We start from the raw sequence: 21,729 nt of genomic DNA on the forward strand, positions 1-21,729 counted from the left end.
AACTCTTCAGGGTGTAGGGATAGAGGGAACATTCTTCAGCATCTTAAAAGCCACCTATGAAAAGCCCACAGCAAATATCATTCTCAATGGGGAAACACTGTGAGCCTTTCCCCTAAATCAAGAACAAGACAGGGATGTCCACTCTCACCACTGCTATTCAACATAGTACTAGAAGTCCTAGCCTCAGCAATAAGACAACAAAAAGAAATAAAAAGCATTCAAATTGGCAAAGAAGTCAAACTCTCCCTCTTCACTGATGACATGATACTGTACATAGAAAACCCAAAAGACTCCACTCCAAGATTGCTAGCACTCATACAGCAATTTGGCAGTGTGGCAGGATACAAAATCAATGCCCAGAAGTCAGTGGCACTTCTATACACTAACAATGAGACTGAAGAAAGAGAAATTAAGGAGTCAGTCCCATTTACAATTGCACCCAAAAGCCTAAGATACCTAGGAATAAACGAACCAACCTAAAAACTAGGGAACACTTCTGAAAGAAATTGAGGAAGACATAAAGAGATGGAAAAATACTCCATGGTCATGGATTGGAAGAATTAATATAGTGAAAATGTCAATGTTACCCAGGGCAATTTACACATTTAATGCAATCCCTATCAAAATACCATGGACTTTCTTCAGAGAGTTGGAACAAATTATCTTAAGATTGGTGTGGAAAGGTAATTATTTTAAATTAATGTGGCTATGAACTGCTGCCATCCTTAACCTCAGAAAATATATTCCTTCTAATTTTTGTTGTGACCATTCATTACTCAAGCTAAATTCCAGCTCATGAATGTTGTCCATAAGGAGCCTATACCTTCCTGCTATTATTTCATATTCTTCTTCTAAACAAGGGCAGGCATACGTTGGCTTCATTAGTGCACACAGCCAGATCACCACCATTAAGGGAAATCATCTAGGTATTTTTGGTAAAATCTTTAACAACTTCCATGCTCATCACGGAACAAGGCTGATTTGTTCTGCCTTGCAGAAGGCAACAATTTGATCTCTGGTTTATGAGACAGCACTCAAAATGTTTTTCCATGTTTTCCCACCAAGAGAATCTGACATCAGCATGGTTTTTACCTTTACCAGTGAATGCAGGCTTTTCTCACCAAACATATCCCAGAGGAAGGTCAGGTCTTCCTGGCTGTCCACACGTGGCCCCAGCTGGACTGGCAGAACAGCCAACAGCTCATACAGACCTAGAAAGTGAAAAATAAAACACAAAGCGTAATCATAGAGTGATCTCATTAATTTCACTTAAGGTGTGTGTGAAGGATGGCTGGAACATGTCGTTTTTACTGGATCAGTATTCTGGACCATCAAGCAGAACGCTTCTCCGCGGAAGCCAAGGAACCTTTTTGACTTTTACAGCCCAATCAAATATGCAGCATCAACAGGCTAGCCTAACCTTTCGTTTGTCAACATTCTCCAGGCATCCAAGTGGACACAACCCGAGGCAGAAAACGTGTACAAGCTTTCAGAGGAAGAAGAAAACTAAATTGTCACTACTATTGTCTCAGTGTTAGCCAAAGATCAAAAGGAGTCATGAATAGGAATAACTTCCTTAGAAGAGCAGAAAATTGATAGAGTGGCCCATTAAAAAGGTTTTGTGGTTTCCAAAGAGTTCCTAATGATATATAGCTTCAAAACCATTTGGGTTATCTACATCCAAATTCAAGTTCCAAAAAGCTAAGGCCTACTAAACCATACTTGGTGTTGCTTTCTTGTAGCTGCTCATTTTTCAAAAGCAACAACCACAACTACACAGAACTGAGTTTACCTTTAACTCCAATCTGAGCATATGCCGTACCCTCTGAAAGAGTTAAGAAAAGGATGCAGGTTCCTCGGGGCCCCTCCTCACTAGAAGCTTCTTGGGGCTAGACAGTAGTGCCCTGTTCCACCAGTAGCCTGTTGCAGAAACCCTCCCACCTCCTTTGGGGGGCCGTCAGTCCTGTCCAAGAACTGTTACGACAGGTCCTGCCCGGGGCCTCTTCAGGGAGGTGACCTAGAAGTATCAACTCTCAGCACACGTTTCACTTTCCAGTGGGATTATACAAGGTAAAAAAGGAGAAACTTCCTTTTATTTCTGTCTGCTGTCTACAAGAGCTCCGAAACCTCCTGGGATCTATGACACAGGAGCATGTTGTAATTCCTGCTCTGAAGAAGTGCTGCTGTTCATCACAGGGACAGCTTTACAAGATATGTACTAAAAGAATCGTAAATTATGGCCTGCTGATTAGTCTATTATCTTCCTAAAGTATTATCATATTCTGATAATCCAGTGATCATTCAGCCAAATGTATTCATTTTCCCTTGGAAAGTTGGATCTGTAACTTGAGACATTAAAACTCAAACATTCCTGGGATTGCATGTGGTCATAAAGATCTATTCTACTTTAGGGGGAAGAAAATGTCTCCCTATTACATTCTAAGTATTCTTGATGATTTACACTTATTCCCTTAAAAACCTGGCATCATGCCTAACCTAGCACTTATTGATGATTTCATAAAAATATTTGTAAGGTGTCCCAAATAGTCTGTTTCATATGTAACTCAGTGAGCTTCAGCTATTGTTATTATTAGTTATTCATCATGACTATTATTTTTTAAAGATTAATTTATTTTACAGAGAGGCAGGGGACAGGGGCAGAGAGAGACAGAATCTTAAGCAAGACTCCACGCTCAGCATGGAGCTTGACACGAAGCTCCAAATCATGACCCTGATCATGGCTGGAGCTGAGACCAGAGTCAGACACTCAACCCACTGCCCAACCAGGAGTGTCCATCGCTACTGCTATTGAAAAATCAAAACTCTGAGACAAACAGACCTAGAGTCAAACCAGGTCTATACTTCATTTACCTCCCATAACTTACCTCAGCCTTCTTTCCATCATATGTTCAAAAGAAACGGTAATCTACACATGTAGTAAACTGGACAGGAAAAAAATACACAAACGTATGCACATACACAAGGTATGTAAAATCTGAAAAAGCCTAAGGGACTACGTTAGTGGCGATGTACCCACATGGTCACCATAACTATGCGAGATGAGGAAGCAGGGTCAAGTGTACACGGGATCTGTATTATGTATTTCAACACATGAATCCACAGTTATCTCAAAGTACAGTTAAAGCAAGACAAGTGGTGGTTAATATGACTGTTATAAGAATGCAAAAGAACAAGGCACATAGTCCCGTGGTTGGCACAAAAGAGGCATTTGATGGATTTTTTAAAGATTTTATTTATTCATGAGACAGAGAGACAGACAGAGGCAGAGACATAGGCAGAAAGAGAAACAGGCTCCATGCAGCGAGCCCAAAGTGCTACTCGATCCCGGGACTCCAGGATCACACCCTGGGCTGAAGGCTGATGCTTAAGCACTGAGCCACCCAGGCGTCCCTGATAAAAAGGTTTTAAAAATTGGGCAGCCTGAGTGGCTCAGCAGTTTAGCACTGCCTTTGGGCCAAGGCTTGATCCGACAGGATCAAGTCCCACTGTGGGCTCCCTGCCTGCTTCTCCCTCTGCCTGTGTCTCTGACTTTCTCTCTGTCTCTTTGTCTCTCTCTCTCTGTGTCTCTTATGAATAAATAAAATCTTAAAAAAAAGAGTTAAAAAAAATAAGTGACTTCTTAAGACTTCCTCAAGTGGCAACTGCCCCTTACTAGAATTCTGTCTATACCTTTACTCAACTTCACTTCAAAAAGTTTGGTTCTCTAATGAAGAACCAAGAGGAGCAGATGAATAAGCATCCGCATAAAACACATAAAGTGAAAGATCCCTATAATTTCTAATCTGTGGATAAAACCTGAAAGGAGTCTGGGGGACTAACCAAATAGCAAATCACTTCGAGATTGATGACATATGCCTTATTATCTAAATTAAAATAGGAAACACAGGGACACCTGGGTGATTGAGAAGCTGAGTGTCTAACTTTGGCTCAGGGCGTGATTCTGGCCCAGGATCCAGCCCCACATTGGGCTTTTTATGGGGAGCCTGCTTCTCCCTCTGCCTGTGTCTCTGTGTCTCTCACAAATCAATAAGTAAAATCTTTTACAAATAAAATAAAATAGAAAACACATATAAGAAAATCAACTTCTGAAGATGATTTTTTAAAAATTATATGGCCCCGATATTTAAGCTGAACTACATTCCTTTTTAAATCATAAACAAGGAAAACATTTAGAAAGCAACAGATAAGCTCAAGGAGATCACAAAAACCAACCTTCACAGGAGACCTATTTCTCCTCTGGCTCAGTGTCCTTTACAGTTTATCCAGGTGTGCTTTCAATTCATCTGAGTTTGAAAGTGAACGGCAAGGAACAGCAAGGTAATTCATTCCAAGATTGAAAATAAAATGATAGCTACAGGAAATTACTCCATCAATGCTAACTGCTTCTGTCACTTATTCTTTGGTTATGAAGGTAATGTGGAAAGGTCTAATATCCATAAATTATTATGATGCTTTATACTTCATTTTGAAAACAATCCTGTCTTTTTATGTATTTCATCAGGCCTCGTTCCGACACTAGCGTATCTGTCAGTTTTTAGCACTGTCAGCAACAGACCTAGCTGATTTGTCTTTATTTCTCCAAAGCATTCCTCCTGCCTGTGCCTTTCTCAGAACACTAGTAGCTGACAGTTTCTGCCCAGAGAGTTCTAGCCTCAGACTTCTGCTACTGTAGCCACCCAGGTAGAACAGAGGACATCCCCAGGCACAATTTTTTGAGCAGGAGAGTGAATGCAAATCAGCACAGTATCCGCATAAGGTCCTCGGTGACAGGACTTTTGGAAACATTTGCAGCGGCTTCTGGTTTTCACTCCCAGGATCTCACACTTGTGTCTGCGCCAGGAAGAGCTCTGCTCAGGACCGGGCCCAAGGGAGCCGGGTGGCAGGGAGCTCCGAAAGGCACACTTACATCATCAGCCAAGACTGCTGTGCTGTGGAGGATGGGCACAGGGTTCTACTTCTCATAGTAGTAGAGCTTTTCATGAATCTAGAAGAAAAACAAGAGTATACAAGTTCACCTGCTAGCAAACAGTGAGATAGTTGAAGGGTTTTCGGCACTGCGAATAGAAACAGATCCACTAAACCTCAAAAAAAAATTAAACGTTTCTATAAATCTGTAGATAATAAATAAGTGGGCTTATTTCTATGGTCCAGTCTGATTCTTCTTTAAGATTCTCATGTCAATGTTCTATGTTTAAATCAAAGTTTTTCTAATTGCGACATCATTGACATGTACCACTGTAATACTTTTTATATGTACAACATAATGATTTGCTGTATATATATATTGCAAAATGGTTACCACAGTAAATTTAGTTACTATCACTGTACATTGTTACATGAGATGTCAAATAGGGGTAAAAATCATTATCAAATAGAGCCCACATAAAAGCTAAACCTTTTTCCCTTGAATAATTATGATAGTTTTCTAAAATATGTAACTTCTAAAACATATTGCTTCAGTACTTTAAGTATCAGTTGTAGTTCATATCTCTACTAAATACATACATGATGATTAATAAGGCGGCAGCCACTTGGGTTGGTACGTGATAACCATTAGAAGCAAGGGAACTGGCGTGGTGTGTGCCCTCCTGAGCATGCTGTTCCTTTCGCTTCGTCTTTTTTTTCCCCCAGATTGTCAACCTTTCTCCCAAATTCAAACTTCTAAGAAACAGAGGGAATGCTCCTAGATGAAGACATTTCTCAGAACTATTGAGCTTAGATAACTTTCTGTCCTGTAAAACAAGTAAAATTATACTATCAGGGAATAATTGGGTCCTTTCTTTCCCAACATTACCCAAGAAACAACAAAGGTGAGAATGTATTTTTAGTGCACTAGAAGACACATGGAGTTCCTTAAAAAATCTGCTTTAACAAATGCAAAACTGTTGGCTTTTACGTTTTATCTACTTCAGCTCTTACACAGGTGCCTTTAAAATGTTATACTTGAAAACTTACTTGAGCCTCTTCTTACTTACAGTTGAAGAAATTACCCCCCGCACTATATATATAAAACAGTTGCACCGCAGAATTTCCAGTTTTTAATAGGTATCAAGTAATACACTCAGAGGTATCAGGCCATCTACTCTTTAAATAATAACTGGCGATGGTTCCACACATAGAAACAAATGAGTTGGGACTTAAAACTCAGGCCACCTGGCTCAGTGTCAGAGCTTGTCGTCACTCCACATGCCTGCCTCTCAGATTAACATCTTGTCTGCCTTTTCCACGGACCTCAATCATGGCTGGATGAACAGGATAGAGAGAGGCTCGCAGATATGTGACAAATAATACTGGCTGTTTCTAATGACTACGGGATTAGGAATGGCTTCTCTTCACCCCTCCCTGTCTTTTTTCTTTCCGACAATTCTTAATTTTTCCAGATGAATTTGTATTGATTCTGTACCATAATTACAACTTAAACATTATATGCCCCAAATAAAGACATTCTTCTCCACTTCATTTCCTTCTTCTGAGGGTCTTTTATAAACAAGGAGCCCCTCTTTCCACATCATCATCTTTCCATCTTCACCCAAGTGAGTTGAGTGCGGACCCCTACCCTGCCAACCCTGGGACGTTGTATTGTATCAGGAGTTTTTAAATGCTCTCCCAGAATTTCCAAATGCTGGTAACCCTATGATGATATGTGTTTTACTCCAGGACATAATTTTAAATATGAAGTTGGTATGAAAGTAAAAATTACTTCAAGTAATTAATGTTCAATCTCACAAAATATTTTCTACCATATGTACCAATAGTGTTTTCCGGGTGTGACCAGGTAATATGGGAATTCTATTTACAGAATTTATTTATAAATTTCCAAATACTAGCCATCTCATCGTGGCTTTCCCAAAAGGGGCCTCACTTGGCTAGATATTTGGGTCACTTAATGTGCCGTGGAATCCATTGATGATATCTTACTGAGACTTTCCTCATTAGTTCTCGCAACTGAAGTTGGCTTTTTTTCTCCTGGTCCTGTCTTTATGGGGTCATAATATCAGTGTTACACTGCTTTCGCTTTTTTTTTACACTGTGGAAAGTTTCAATCTTTTTCTATGCTCTCAAAACTCAATGCCACTAAAGTAATCTTTTCTTTAAGTGTTTGATGGCATTCCCATGGGAAACCAGGAGGATCAGATACATTATGGAGGGCAGCTTCATCCCCCAACTTTATTTCTTGTGGGTGGTGTATGGAAATTTCTCCATTTAGGTTTTCTATCTCTTCCTTTGTCAGTTACAGTAAACACCGTTTTCCTACAAAATTACTCATTTTTTTCTGGCCTTAAAAAATTAAATGAATCTGACTCAGTTGGGGGATGGGGCAGATGGCAGAGGATTAGGGGTCCTCAAGCACCTGGCCCCACCAACTTACCTAGACCAGAGACCCCTTCTGGATCTCCTTCAGAGGTGGCTCGTGGCCCCTGCAGCCCCCGCCCATCCCCATGCATCTCCTCGTGTTCGCAGGCTGCTCTGCCAGCACTCACCATTCGGGTCCTTCTCACAGTAGCACTGGTACTTGCACTCCACCACGTTCTCCAGAAATGCCTTCACCTGCTCCTTGTCCTCGAAGTCCACCAGGCCTGGCACGGACCCTGCTGGCCTGGCAGAGCTCAGCCTGCCTCTCTGCATGCCTGTGGCATGGTCACGTGAGCAAGTGGAAGGCCATGGCCTGGGGCGGAGCCTCCGGCTGGAGCCTGGGCGAGGCTGGGCAGGGCTGGGCAGGGCGTGCCCCCAAGGTCTCTGTGCTGGTCTCCCATTCAGGAAGGGAGTGCACAGTCCATCTACCTTTGAACACCCTTGGCTGTTGCCACACCTCTTGCTTCTCTGGCTCCTTCCCTCTAACTGGTGACAGCCTCTCTGCAGCACTTCTGTGCCAGCTTTATGCCTCCCAGCATTACAGGATCCGTGGTCTCTCATGTGGCCCATGGGCAGTTTCCACTGGCAACTTAGCACTACTGAAAGAAAAAAAATCAATTAATATTTTTATGCACCTGGATTTGAAGTTGCAACAGGATTATTATTTTTGCATAATTGTTTTCATAAGGCTGTGCCAGTGCTGCACAGGCTAAGCTTGTCAGAGCTTTGCTATTAACCTTCGCAGCACTGCTTATCACCATTGTGTTTGGAAAATTTCTACTATACAACTATAATTATCTCAAGTCATATATTCAATTAACTAAGATAGGTAAAAGACTTCAAATTAGTTCATAAAAGCCTAGTCATTGAATATAGCAATACAGAGGTGTCTGGGTGGCTGACTTGATTAAGCATCCAACTCTTGATCTTGGCTCAGGTCATGGTCTTTGGGTCATGAGATTGAGCCCCACGTTGGGCTCTGGACTCAGTGTGGAATCTGCTTGAGATTCTCTCTCCTCCTTCTACCCCTCTCCTCTCTCTCTCCCTCTCTAACAAATGTTGGGAAAATAAAGAAAATACTAATATAAACATAGAGGTTCCTATCTTCTGAATATTTAGGATCTAATTCCCAAACAATCCAAGGTTACAGGAATATAGACATTATGATATTCACCAATAAACTGACAATGTTCATACCAGCCCTCATTTAAACATTTCTTCCCACCTAATACATGCCCTCTATGCTGTCATTGGTTTTTACCTTGGATGCCATTAACATGACTGCAAAAATACAGGACTTCACAGGGCTGATGAAAATGATGACGAAGTGATGCTGGTGGTAAACAAGCCTCTGAAAGAGGTCTGCTAGTCAGCAACTGAGAAAAATGTAACATATCTGACAAAACTCCCCACTTTGAAAGGGAACAATCTGAATACCGAACTTTAAAAATGAACAAAAACCAAATACTACTGGAGAAACTAAAGTCTTCAAATATTTTTGTTAAACTGCCCTTTTAACTGGAAAAGTCAAAGTGCTATTATAAAATGTTGGCAGCAATATTATGCCAACAAAGGAAAATTCAGCAGGATACAATGCTAAGAATTAGCAGTTACAACTGTAACCTACAATATTCTTAATTACATTTCAAATGTGGTCACATTTTATATTTCCTGTTCCTACATAAAGTTCTGTTCACTTCCCCCACCATTTTCTTGCTCTTTTCGTACCTGTTTAATGCAGATTAATTGTAACTGGCCTTTTCCTACTATGTATTATTACTAGATAAATGGACCACAGAATAACAACATCAACAGAGAAAGCTAACAGGGTTCCGACCTTCACTGAGAGTGAATCTAGCTATGCCAGAAGTGGAACTGAAAATGCATTTATCTCACAAAAACAACCAAAAAAAAAATAATAAGCCACCCAAACAGTGTCAGAATACAAAGTACAATAATAAGAATTAGGTTTTCTTTATCCTGAGAGCTAATTTCCCCCACCTCCAGGGCTTTGTCATTTAAGAAATTCCGTTATAAAGTGTCATGAAGCCACCAAATTTCTCCAATAATTTTTAAATTAAGGACATCGACCTTTTGCCAATAAACTGTTTCCAGAGAAAGCACAAACTAACGCTTTCTAGGATAAAAACTGATAGCCACTAAAAATAGAAATGAAAACAAAATAGACTATACAGGACAACTGGATTCCTACATGCACAAGAATGTAGATTCTTAGATCCCTATCTCACACCATACACAAAAAATTAGCTCAAATTTTAAATCAAGGGGTAAATCCTCATAACCTTGGGTTTGCAAAGAGATTCTTAGATATGCTACCAAGAGCATAAGCAGCACAAGATAAAATGGACACTGATCTTTATAGAAATTAGAACTTTTGTACAAAGGATACTATCAGACAAGTGAAATGATAGCCTACACAAGGGGAAAAAAATATTTGCAAGGCGAAAATATGATAAGGGTTTAATATCTAAAATATATAAAAAATGCCAAACTCAACAACAAAAAGGCAATCAGATCGCCAAAGACTACCTGAAAACATGCTCAACATCATTAGTCATTAGGGAAATGTAAATCAAAACCACAATGAACTACCACTTCATGCCCACGAGAATGGCTATAATCAAAAATTACTCAGTGTAACAGGTAGTGATGAGGATATGGAGAAATTGGAACCCTCATATAATGCTGGTAGGAATGTAAAATGGTGCAGACTCCACGGAAAACACTTTGATGGTTCCTTCTCACAAGCCTAAACAGAATTACTATATAAGCAGGCATTTCAGCTGCTAAGTGTCTACCCAAAAGAACCGCAATCGGGACTCAAAACAGATAGTTGTACAGCAATGTCCATTGCAGCACCATTCACAATAGCCAAAAGGTGGACACATGCAAGTGTCCATCAACAGACAAATGGACAAACAACATGCAGTGTATACACATAGTGCAATGTTATTCAACCATGAAAGAGAAGGAGATTCTGATACATGCTACAACATGGACAAACCTTGAAAGCATTGCATGGAGTGGTATAGTTACAAAAGGGCAAGTACTGTATAGTTCCACTTATGTGAACTATGTAAAACAGTTAAAATATAGAGACAAAGCGTAGAATGGTGGTTGCCGGGAGCTGGGGGTGGGCAACAAGGGAAGGTAGCGCTTAACAGCCACAGAGTTTCTGTGTAGAGTGATGAGAAGGTTTTGGAAATAGAGAGTGGTGACGTTTGCACGACATTCTGAATATACCTAATGCCATTACATTGTACGTTAACATGGTAAAAATGGCAAATTTTATACATGTATCTTACCTTAAAGAAAAACTGAAAAATAAAAGCCAACTACATGTACATTATGAAACATTGTACTCCTTACAGCTAAAAGAGAAATCACACCACTGCCATTAAGATTATACAATGAGTCTCAAAATGAAAGACAAAAACTACATAATGAATGAAAATTATTGGCAGAATTCCTGTATGAGAGGACTGTTGCACATACAAAGTTCTGTACAATGCCATGAGACACAACATATTCAGCAACTTGTTTACATGGCATTTCTGTAAAGACTAAGATAATAATCACAATAAGATGATATATTAAACCTTTTTAAATGAAGTTTATTTTTATCTATTTTTAATTCTTTTTCCCTTATTTTTTGTATATTTGTTATTGGGCTTCGATTGGCCAACATATACTACAACACCCGATGCTCATCCCGTCAAGTGCCCCCCTCAGTGCCAGTCACCCTGTCACCCCAACCCCGGCCGACCTCCCCTTCCACCACCCCTTGTTCGTTTCCCAGAGTTAGGTGTCTCTTATGTGCTGTCACCCTCACTGATATTTCCCACTCATTTTCTTTCCTGTCCCCTTGAATCCCTTTCACTAGTTTTTATATTCCCCGAATGAATGAGACCATATGATGTTTGTCCCTCTCCGACTGACTTACTTCACTCAGAATAATATATTAAATCTAACAGACGACAGGGTAACAAATAGAGAATTTGCTTCTGTATCTCCCTCTAGATCTGGTCTAGTCTGATTCACCTGCTTCTTTTGTGTATAAATTTCTGTCACCAATTAACAGTATTTATTGAATACATACAGTACAGTACAGTCACTGCAGGAAAGTCTACTGCTATTACCCACTGTAATAAATAAAGCCATTCATTTGAAAAACTCAACAAAAGGAGAAATGACGGTTGGGCTTTTTGTAATAGCAAGAGTACGCAATGTAGCAGAGTCACTGGCTAACATGTAGTAAGTATGCTAGCAGATATTTACCTTACAAGAAAACTATTAATAGAACAGAAGTGAAAGCCCACCTCTAAGAGCTACTGTGAGAAATGCCACTAAGTGATTTTCCTGTTTAAAAATGAAAAATCCAGGGCAGCCCGGGTGGCTCTGCAGTTTAGCGCCAGCTTCAGTCCAGGGCCTGATCCTGGGGACCGGGGATCGAGTCCGACATCTGGCTCCCTGCTTGGAGTCTGCTTCACCCTCTGCCTGTGTCTCTGCCTCTCTCTCGCTCTGTGTGTCTCTCATGAATAAATAAAATCTTAAAAATTAAATAAAAATTAAATAAAAATGAAAACCCATTATTACATGAAGACGACTTTTTGCTTCATTCATAAATACTTGAGGAGCAGTAACAAGGACAAGAACAAGTGTCCTGGTTTAATTTAAGAATGAAGCTCTATGTACTGATCTCCCCCCAACAAAAGTTGTATCCAAATGCCAAATCACACGCTGCTTTCTGTTCACACAGAACAGCTTGCGGTCAGCCACATACCTAATGAGCTTGATTTGCTATGGAAGAGAACTGTAAAAATAAAAACATGATCCATTCAAAACTCCAGAGTATACCTCATTTTGGAAGCCATTTGAAGAAAAAAGAGCAAGTTGAAGATGCTGATTTTCCATGATGAAATACACTCAACATCAAAAGGGAAAAATAATTCATGTTTTAAATGAAATATGAAAACAAAACATTTGTAGGACATTGGCAAGGCCAATAAAGTCCATTCTAGTTACTTCAAAGGGCTTCTGCAAGTGGCAATATTGCAGTGATATAGTCAAAACCTTTCTTCTTTCGAATCTACTGCTTTAAGAATGGAACTTCATGCTTTTGATGTTGGAAATAAAGGTTAACCAGGTTTCTTAAGATGAGCCTATGGTATAAACAATTTGAATGTTGGCCAAACATTTTTTTTTAATAAATTTATTTTTTATTGGTGCTCAATTTGCCACCATACAGAATAACACTCAGTGCTCATCCCATCAAGTAAGTGCCCCCATCAGTGCCCGCCACCCAGTTACCCCCACCTGCCACCCACCTCCCCTTCAACTACCCCTAGTTCGTTTCCCAGAGTTAGGAGTCTGTCATGTTCTGTCTCCCTTTCTGATATTTCCCACTCATTTTTTCTTTCCCCTTTAATCCCTTTCATTATTTTTTATATTCCCCAAATGAATGAGACCATAAAATGTTTGTCCTTCTCCGATGGACTTATTTCACACAGCATAATACCCTCCAGGTCCATCCACGTCGAAACAAATGATGGGTATTGGTCATTTCTAATGGCTGAGTAATATTCCATTGTATACATAAACCACATCTTCTTTACCCATTCATCTTTCGATGGACACCGAGGCTCCTTCCACAGTTTAGCTATTGTGGACACCGCTGCTAGAAACATCGAGGTGCAAGTGTCCTGGCGTTTCATTGCATTTGTATCTTTGGGATAAATCCCTAGCAGTGCAATTGCTGGGTCCTAGGGCAGGTCTATTTTTAACTCTTTGAGGAACCTCCACACAGTTTTCCAGGGTGGCTGCACCATTGCACATTCCTACCAACAGTGCAAGAGGGTTCCCTTTTCTCCGCATCCTCTCCAACTTTTGTGGTTTCCTGCCTTGTTAATCTTCCCCATTCTCACTGGTGTGAGGTGGTATCTCATTGTGGTTTTGATTTGTATTTCTCTGATGGCCAGTGATGCGGAGCATTTTCTCATGTGCTTCTTGGCCATGTCTGTGTCTTCCTCTGTGAGATTTCTGTTCATGTCTTTTGCCCGTATCTTGATTGGATTGTTTGTTTCTTTGCTGTTGAGTTTAAGAAGTTCTTTACAGATCTTGGATACTAGGCCTTTAACTGAGAAGTCATTTGCCAATATCTTCTGCCATTCTGTAGTTGTCTTTTAGTTTTGTTGACTGTATCTTTTGCTGTGCAAAAGCTTCTTACCTTGATGAAGTCCCCATAGTTCATTTTTGCTTTTGTTTCTCTTGCCTTCATGGATGTATCTTGCAAGAAGTTACTGTGGCCAAGTTCGAAAAGGGAGTTGCCTATGTTTTCCTCTAGGATTTTGATGGATTCTTGTTTCACATTTAGATCTTTCATCATTTTATCTTTGTATATGGTGCAAGAGAGTGGTCTAGTTTCATTCTTCTGCATGTGGATGTCCAATTTTCCAGCACCATTTACTGAAGAGACTGTCTTTTTTCCAGTGGATAGTCTTTCCTCCTTTGTCAAATATTAGTTGACCATAAAGTTGAGGGTCCACTTCTGGATTCTCATTTCTGTTCCATTGATCTATGTGTCTGTTTTTGTGCCAGTACCACACTGTCTTGATGACCACGGCTTTGTAGTACAACCTGAAATCTGGCATTGTGATGCCCATGGCTATGGTTTTCTTTTTTAAGATTCCCCTGGCTATTTGGGGTTTTTTCAGATTCCACACAAATCTTTTTTTTTTTAATTTTATTTATTATTTATGATAGTCACACACAGAGAGAGAGAGAGAGAGGCGGAGACACAGGCAGAGGGAGGAGCAGGCTCCATGCCTCGGGAGCCCGATGTGGGATTCGATCCCGGGTCTCCAGGATCGCGCCCTGGGCCAAAGATAGGCGCCAAACCGCTGCGCCACCCAGGGATCCCCCACACAAATCTTATAATAATTTGTTCCAACTCTCTGAAGAAGTCCATGGCATTTTGATAGGGATTGTATTAAACGTGTAAATTGGGATCCCTGGGTGGCGCAGCGGTTTAGCACCTGCCTTTGGCCCAGGGCGTGATCCTGGAGACCCGGGATCGGGCTCCCGGTGCATGGAGCCTGCTTCTCCCTCTGCCTGTGTCTTTGCCTCTCTCTCTCTCTCTGTGTGACTATCATAAGTAAATAAAAATTAAAAAATAAATAAAAATAAACGTGTAAATTGCCTTGGGTGATCACTGACATTTTCACAATATTAATTCTTCCAATCCTTGAGCATGGAGTATTTTTCCATCACTTTGTGTCTTCCTCACTTTCTTTCAGAAGTGTTCTGTAGTTTTTAGGGTATACATCCTTTACCTATTTGGTTAGGTTTATTCCTAGGCATCTTATGCTTTTGGGTGCAATTGTAAAAGGGATTGACTCCGTAATTTCTCTTTCTTCAGTCTCATTGTTAGTGTACAGAAATGCCACTGAATTCTGGGCATTGATTTTGTATCCTGCCACACTTGGGCCGAACATTTTTAAAAGAAGTAAACAGAACTTATTTAAAAGAAAAAAAGTTATGTATGTATTGAAGTCTTTAAAAGAGCCAGAGGAAAAAAACATGCTTTGAAAGATTACTTCAAATCAGAGATCCTGACAGCTGACCTCTAACTAGAAATTTCAGGAATAATCATTTCATCATCTTTCACTATACTGAAATATAAATAGATATATGATAGATAGATAGATAGATAGATAGATAGATAGATAGATAGATACACAGATAGATAACAAGAGCCTACCTAGCATTCTTTGCTTACTAAAAATGCCATTCAAGAAGACGCAGGTGGCCTGGGTCGAGGTCCTGGGATCAAGTCCCTTGTTGGGCTCCCTGCTTGGAGCCTGCTTCTCCCTCTGCCTGTGTGTCTGCCTCTCTCACGACTAAATAAATAAAATCTAAAAAAAAAAAAAAAAGAACACAGGCAAACAGGGAGATCATTCAAGATAGTCACATAAAAACTTCTGAAATCCTTTCCCTCAACAGACACAATATATCTACAGCTACATATAAAACAATTATCTCTGAGCAGGACAGCTACTCCACAACGAAGAATTAAACAGACAGGGAGGAGAGACAGATGTAGTTGTATTTTTGCCGAAAACCTCACCTCCCCCCATGCAACGACCTATGGAGGAGGGGTTGCACAAATACAGAACCCCTCCCTGAGGGAGGGAATCTGTACTACTCATCAGGCACCATGACCCATGGGAGATGCACCAGACAGACAGCCCCCAAAGCACCTGGCTTTGGAAACCAGTGGAGCTTCCGTCCAGGAGACTCCTAGGGCTGTACTGAGTGCAGGCTCTGCTTTTACAGGGCTCACAATCAGACTCATTTGCCTCAGGACCCAGTACAAAAGCACCAGTTTGAAAGGAGCCTAGACCAGATGTGAAGGGGTTCCATTTGCTAATCTTAAAGCATCTACCAGAAGGGCAAAAGCCCACTCAGATTCCCTCCAAAGACAAAAGATACCGGAGGGTGCCATATTTACGCTTTCTCTACCTTGCTACTGCCAATGCTGGCAGGAGCTATTTTTGCATTCCCATAACCTTCTAGTACCTCCTTCCCCCTCCATACTGCTGCCACGGCCCTGCCAGAAGCAGGAGGCCAGTGCCCTGACCTCTAGTTACACTCCCACTGCCAGAGGCCTCCAAGCCAGCAGGTACATGCAACCCACACAGGGGATGCCTACTGAATATGAGACTCTGGGGCCAGGGTGGATTGTGTTTGTGAGCCCCACAGGTCTAGAATAATTGGGGAAACAGTATGAGAGACAACCAAACACTGAAGCAAGGCTACTATAAACAAAAATGTTCACCCACACACAGCCACACCTTCAGGACTAGAAGAGATAGCTGTTTCACCTAACACAAAGACATACATACATACAAAGTCAGGCAACATGAGGAAACAGATAAACATGTTCCCAATGAAAGACCAGGATTAAACCCCAGAAAAACTCAACAAAGTGGGTATAGACCAAATGTACCTCAAAATGTAAGGCCACGTATAACCAGTGCACAGCTAGCATCATGCTCAACAGGGAAAAGCTTCCTGCTTAACATCAGGAACAAGGCGAGGATGCTAACACAGTATTGGAAGTCTTGGCCACAGCAGCTAGGAAGGAAAAAGAAAGAAATTGGAACCAAATTGTAAAGGAAGAAGTAAAACCATCACTATTTGTAGATGATACAATTTTATACACAGAAAACCCTAACGACTCTGTGGAAAAAAAAGACTGTTAGAACATTAGTTCTAACCTTATTTCTAAATAAATTCAGTAAAGTTGCAGGTACAAAACTGATATACACAATTCTGTCACACTTGTGTACACCAACAACAAACTATCAGGAAGAGAGACTAAGAAAACAAATCCCATTTAAAATTGCATGAAAAAATACCCAAGAATAAATTTAACCAAGGAGGTGAATGATCTATACTCTGAAAACTATAGGACACTGAGGAGAGACAATGACACTAATAAGTGGAAAGATATTCCATGCTCATGAAGAATATTGCAAAAATGTCCATACTGACCAGAGCAATCTACAGAGTCAAGGCAATCTCTATTGAAATTCTAGTGGCATTTTTCACAGAAATACAACAATCGTAAGATTTGTATAGAACCACAAAAGATCCCAAGCAGCCAAAGCAAATCTTGAGAAAGGACAAGTCTGAGACATTACACTCCTTGAATTCAAGCTGTAGTATCTAACAACTAAAGTAATCAAAATGTATGGTATTGGCATAAAAACACACACACAGATTCGTGGGACAGAAAAGAGAGCCCCGAAATAAACCTAGGCATATAAGGCCAATTACTTTACAAGAAAAGAGGCAAGAATATACAATGGAGAAAGACAATCTCTTCAATAAATGGTGCTGGGAAACCTAGACACCTACATATAAAAGACTGAAACTGGGCCATCATCTCACACCATACAAAGAAATTAACTCAAAATGGATTAAAGACTGGAATGAAAATCCTGAAATCATTAAACTCCTAGAAGAAAACATGGGTCGTAAGCTCTCTGACATCGCTCTTGGAGATTTTTTTTTTTTCCTTTTTGGATCTTATGATTCCAAAGGCAGTGGCATCAAAAAACAAAACAAAACAAAACAAAACAAAACAAAAAAAAATTGAGATAACATAAAACTAAAAAGCTTCTGCACAGCAAAGGAAATCATCAACAACAAAAAAGGCAATCTACCGAATAGAAGGAAGAACTGCCAATTCTATCCAATAAGGGGTTAACAGCCAAAATATATACAGAAATTCATATAGCTCAATATCAACAAGAAACAAACAATTCAATATTAAAAAATGGACAGAGGATCTGAATAGACGTTTTCCCAAAGACGACATACAGATCACCAACAGGCACACGGGAAGATGCTCAACATCACAAATCATCAGAGTAATGCAAATCAAAATCACAGTGAGATATCGCTTCACACCTCTGAGAAAGGCCAATATCAGAAAGACAAGAAAAAATAAGTACTGATGAGGCTGTGGGCAAAGGGGGACCCTAGTGCACCGTTGGTGAGGTTGTAAATTGGTGCGGCCACCACAGAAAATAATCTGGAGAACAGTCAAAAACTTAAAAATACAACCCCCACATGATCCTGCAATTCCACTTTTGGGTATTTATCTGAAGATTCAAAAGGATACATGTACCTCTATGTTCACTGCAGCATTATTTACAATAGCCAAGATATGGAAATAACCAAAGTGTCCTTCCTTTGAGGGATGAATGGGAAAAGATTTACACACACACACACACACACACGAATACTATTCAGCAAAAAAAAAAAAAAAAAAAGGAATACTATTCAGCCATAAAATAAATTAGCCATTTGCAACTGGCATGAATCTGAAGGGTATTATGCTAAGTGAAAAAAGTCAGAAAGAGAAAGACAGATATGGTATGATTTAACTTATACCTGAAACTAAACAACAAATAAAGTCAGAAATACAGAGAATACATGGGTGGTTGCCAAAAGGGAAGGGGGTGAGGCTGTGTGGGTAAAAACGGATAAAGGGGATCAAGAGTCCCATCATCCTCTTACAAAATGAATTCACGCACAGCATGGTGACTATAGTCAATAATAACGTATTGCAAATTTGAAAGTTGTTTTCAGAAAATACGTCTGAAAAGTTCTTAGCACAAGAAAACAAATGGTGTGACTGTGCATGCAGAGAGATGTTAACTAGACTTACTATGGTGTTCATTGTGCAAGATATACAAATGCCAAATTTTATGTTGCACGCCTGAAACTAGTGTGTCATATATCGATTATAATTTAATAAAACGAAAAAAAAAAATGGAAGGAAATAAAAACATGTACTGATTCACTGAAAGACATAGTTTGATAGCCACAAACCCTCAATACAGGAGATTCTAGAGCTTTTTTACATTAAACAGGTGAAAAATCAGCCTGGATGACAAGGCTGAGCTGTAAGATTGGGACTAGAACAAACAAAATGGTGGTTATACTAAATGAATAATGACGTTGATGTAAAGCAAAATAAGGATGTCTTCAAGGTTGTGAGGGGTTTTTGTTTTTCTGTTTGTTTTCTAGAGAGAATTAAAATACAGGACACAATAGCACTGAAGTTGGCAGGAAAGTATATGGGGCAAAAGTGCGCTAAGATTTCTGGATCTTTTCCAGATGACAATAGACAGATTAAGATAGGATTTTATAATAAAGGATTCATGTCATAATTTCTAAGGTAGCCACTCAAATAACAGAAAGAGAATGTTTTAACTTCTCAACTGTATGCAGGGAAAACCCTAACCAATCCAAAAGAAACAAAGAAAAATCAGGACAAGAAAACACAAAATACGTCAGATTTTAAATTATAAAGATCATACGTCATAATGAACTGTAGTGAAGATATTCTAGCTGAAAGTAAAGACTTCTGACTTGTTACCTCAGAAAGCTCCAACTGTAATTCACAAAAGCTGTAATAAAGCAGGAATATGGAAGAGTTGACAATAAAAGGATAGGAAAAGATATCCTGCAAATGGCAACAAAAACATATCTACTTTAAAATAAACTCTATTAAAAAGTATAAAGTGTAGTAATTCACCAGCAAAATAACAAATTTATATTTAATAACAAATTTAAATATATACAACAAAAAATGAACAGAGGGAGCCTGGGTGGCTCAGCCGGTTAAGCACCTGCCTTCAACTCCCGACAAGATTCCAGGGTCCTGGAATCAAGGCCCACATCAGGGTCCTTGCTCCAGGGGGGAGCCTGCTTCTCCCTCTCTCTCTCTCTCTGCCTGTCACTCCTCCTGCTTCTTCAGTGTCCGATAAATGAATTAAATTAAAAAAAAAAAACACAAAAAAAAACTGAACAGAACTGCAAGAAGAAAACCATGGTCATAATGGGAAACTTTTTTACCATACTTCTCTTGGTAACAGAGAATAAACGAACAAAAATCAGTGAAAACACAGAATATTTGAATAGGTTTACAAACTTGATCTACAGACACATACAGAAAACTATACTTAATGACTGCAGAATATACCTTCTTTTTAGACACAGACAGGATACATTACAGATATTGAATATGTAGCTGGCCGTAAAGTGTAAACACATTTCAAAGGACTGAAATAATGCAAATTAGGTTTTCTGACCTCAAAGCAATTAAGGTAGAAATCAGGAACAAGATAGATTAAAAAAATCCTTATTTGTAAATTCAAGAAAAGTCTAAGTAAGCAACTACAAAATGATTCTAAGTTAAGAAAAACCAGTACCTTGGGAGAAATGGCCTTAAATGCTAACGTTAGGAAAAGAAGAAGGTTGAAAATTTATGAACAAACGTTCATAACAAGAAAAAGAATTTTTTTAAAAAAGTCAATGAAATAAAAACTAATATACAATGAGGAAAATTAATAAGGCCAAAGGTTTATATCTAAAAAGACTAATGCCAAAACTCTGGCAATATTGAGGAAAGAGAAGAAAGGGCAGTAAGTACCAATATCAGGACCAAGAAGAAAAACAATTAGCATAGAAAGTGCACATGTGAAATATTATAAGCAACCTTTTCAGAAATTTGACAATGTAGTTGAAATGGACCAAATCTTAGAAAAATATGAATCATTAAAACTAATCAAGAAGAAATAGAAAGCCTAAACGTTCTTGTCATCTTTAAAATAGTTACCAATATCCTTATCAAAAAGAAAACATCCAGGCCCAAGGAACCCAACAAGTCAGTTCTGCTAAAGGACAAACGAACTTCAGTCTTTCATAAACTTACCCACAGAAGAGTAGAGACTTCCACCTCACAACATAAGGCTACCCAGGATATTGTGAAGATCTGATGAGAGAGATAAGAAAGCAAAATTATGGGCTGAAGTCTCATAAAAGGAGACATTAAAGTTCTAAATAAACTAGGAGTCAACTAACTCCAGCAGATTATATGTAAAGGAGAACAAATCATGAACAAATTAGGTTATCTCAAATAATAGTCCAATGATAGCCAGTTGAACAGTCAAAAATCAGTAAAAAAAAAAAAAATGTCAAAAACCAATGAACTTTCCTATGTTGAGACTGACAGGAAACAAATCATATGATCATTACAATAAATAAATAAAAAGCACTTGACAAAGTCCAATGGCTAGTCATTTAAAAAGTCATTTTACACAGAATAAACGGAAACTTCTTAAATTGAGTAAACGGCAAATATGAAAAAAATAATCTAGAGCAAATATGACAAAGAAGAAATGTTGAGAGAATTTCTTTTGAGATCCAGATTCACACATAATAAACAAAAATCTAGAGTAGCGAAATCAAAGTGAAAATGAAAAAGGGAATAGCTTTTTGGTCACACATTAAGGAAATGTTTCATGAATACAATTCAGAAATCACTAACCTAAAGGAAAATGGTGCTCGACGAGTAACTTCTGCATAGAGAGTAGGGGAGGACAGAACAAAGCATGAGATGACAAAATATTTTTCCATATGTTTTCCCACCAAGAGAATCTGACATCAGCATGGTTTTACCTTTACCGGTGAATGCAGGCTTTTCTCACCAAACATATCCCAGAGGAAGGTCAGGTCTTCCTGGCTGTCCACACGTGGCCCCAGCCAGGCCTGCACAACAGCCAACAGCTCATACAGACCTAGAAAGTGAAAATAAAACACAAAGCGTAACCATAGAGTGATCTCATTAATTTCACTTAAGGTGTGTATGAAGGATGGCTGGAACATGTCGTTTTTACTGGATCAGTAATCTGGGCCATCAAGCAGAATGCTTCTCCGCGGAAGCCAAGGAACCTTTTTGATTTTTTAAAGCCCAAA

At 39.3% G+C, this 21,729-nt stretch overlaps 1 long non-coding RNA gene across 6 annotated transcripts; it reads right to left on the minus strand.

The window, feature by feature from the left end:
• Positions 1-734: 734 nt before the first annotated feature.
• Positions 735-21,519, minus strand: LOC119878200. Of its 6 annotated transcripts, XR_005386689.1 has the most exons (9): positions 21,433-21,517; positions 21,302-21,332; positions 20,687-20,746; positions 16,403-16,530; positions 15,155-15,308; positions 7,503-7,973; positions 5,527-5,753; positions 4,234-5,005; positions 736-1,211 (listed from the first exon to the last, which is right to left on the minus strand). It is a non-coding gene; the product is annotated as an uncharacterized LOC119878200 (long non-coding RNA). The 6 variants fall into 6 exon arrangements; XR_005386692.1 differs by lacking the exon at positions 21,302-21,332 and having other exon boundaries at positions 735-1,211; positions 7,503-7,970; positions 21,433-21,519; XR_005386688.1 differs by lacking the exon at positions 21,302-21,332 and having other exon boundaries at positions 738-1,211; positions 21,433-21,519.
• Between the last annotated feature and the right edge of the window lie 210 nt (positions 21,520-21,729).

Source organism: Canis lupus, unplaced genomic scaffold (assembly GCF_011100685.1).
Source record: "Canis lupus familiaris isolate Mischka breed German Shepherd unplaced genomic scaffold, alternate assembly UU_Cfam_GSD_1.0 chrUn_S1202H1376, whole genome shotgun sequence".
Lineage (NCBI taxonomy): Eukaryota > Metazoa > Chordata > Mammalia > Carnivora > Canidae > Canis > Canis lupus.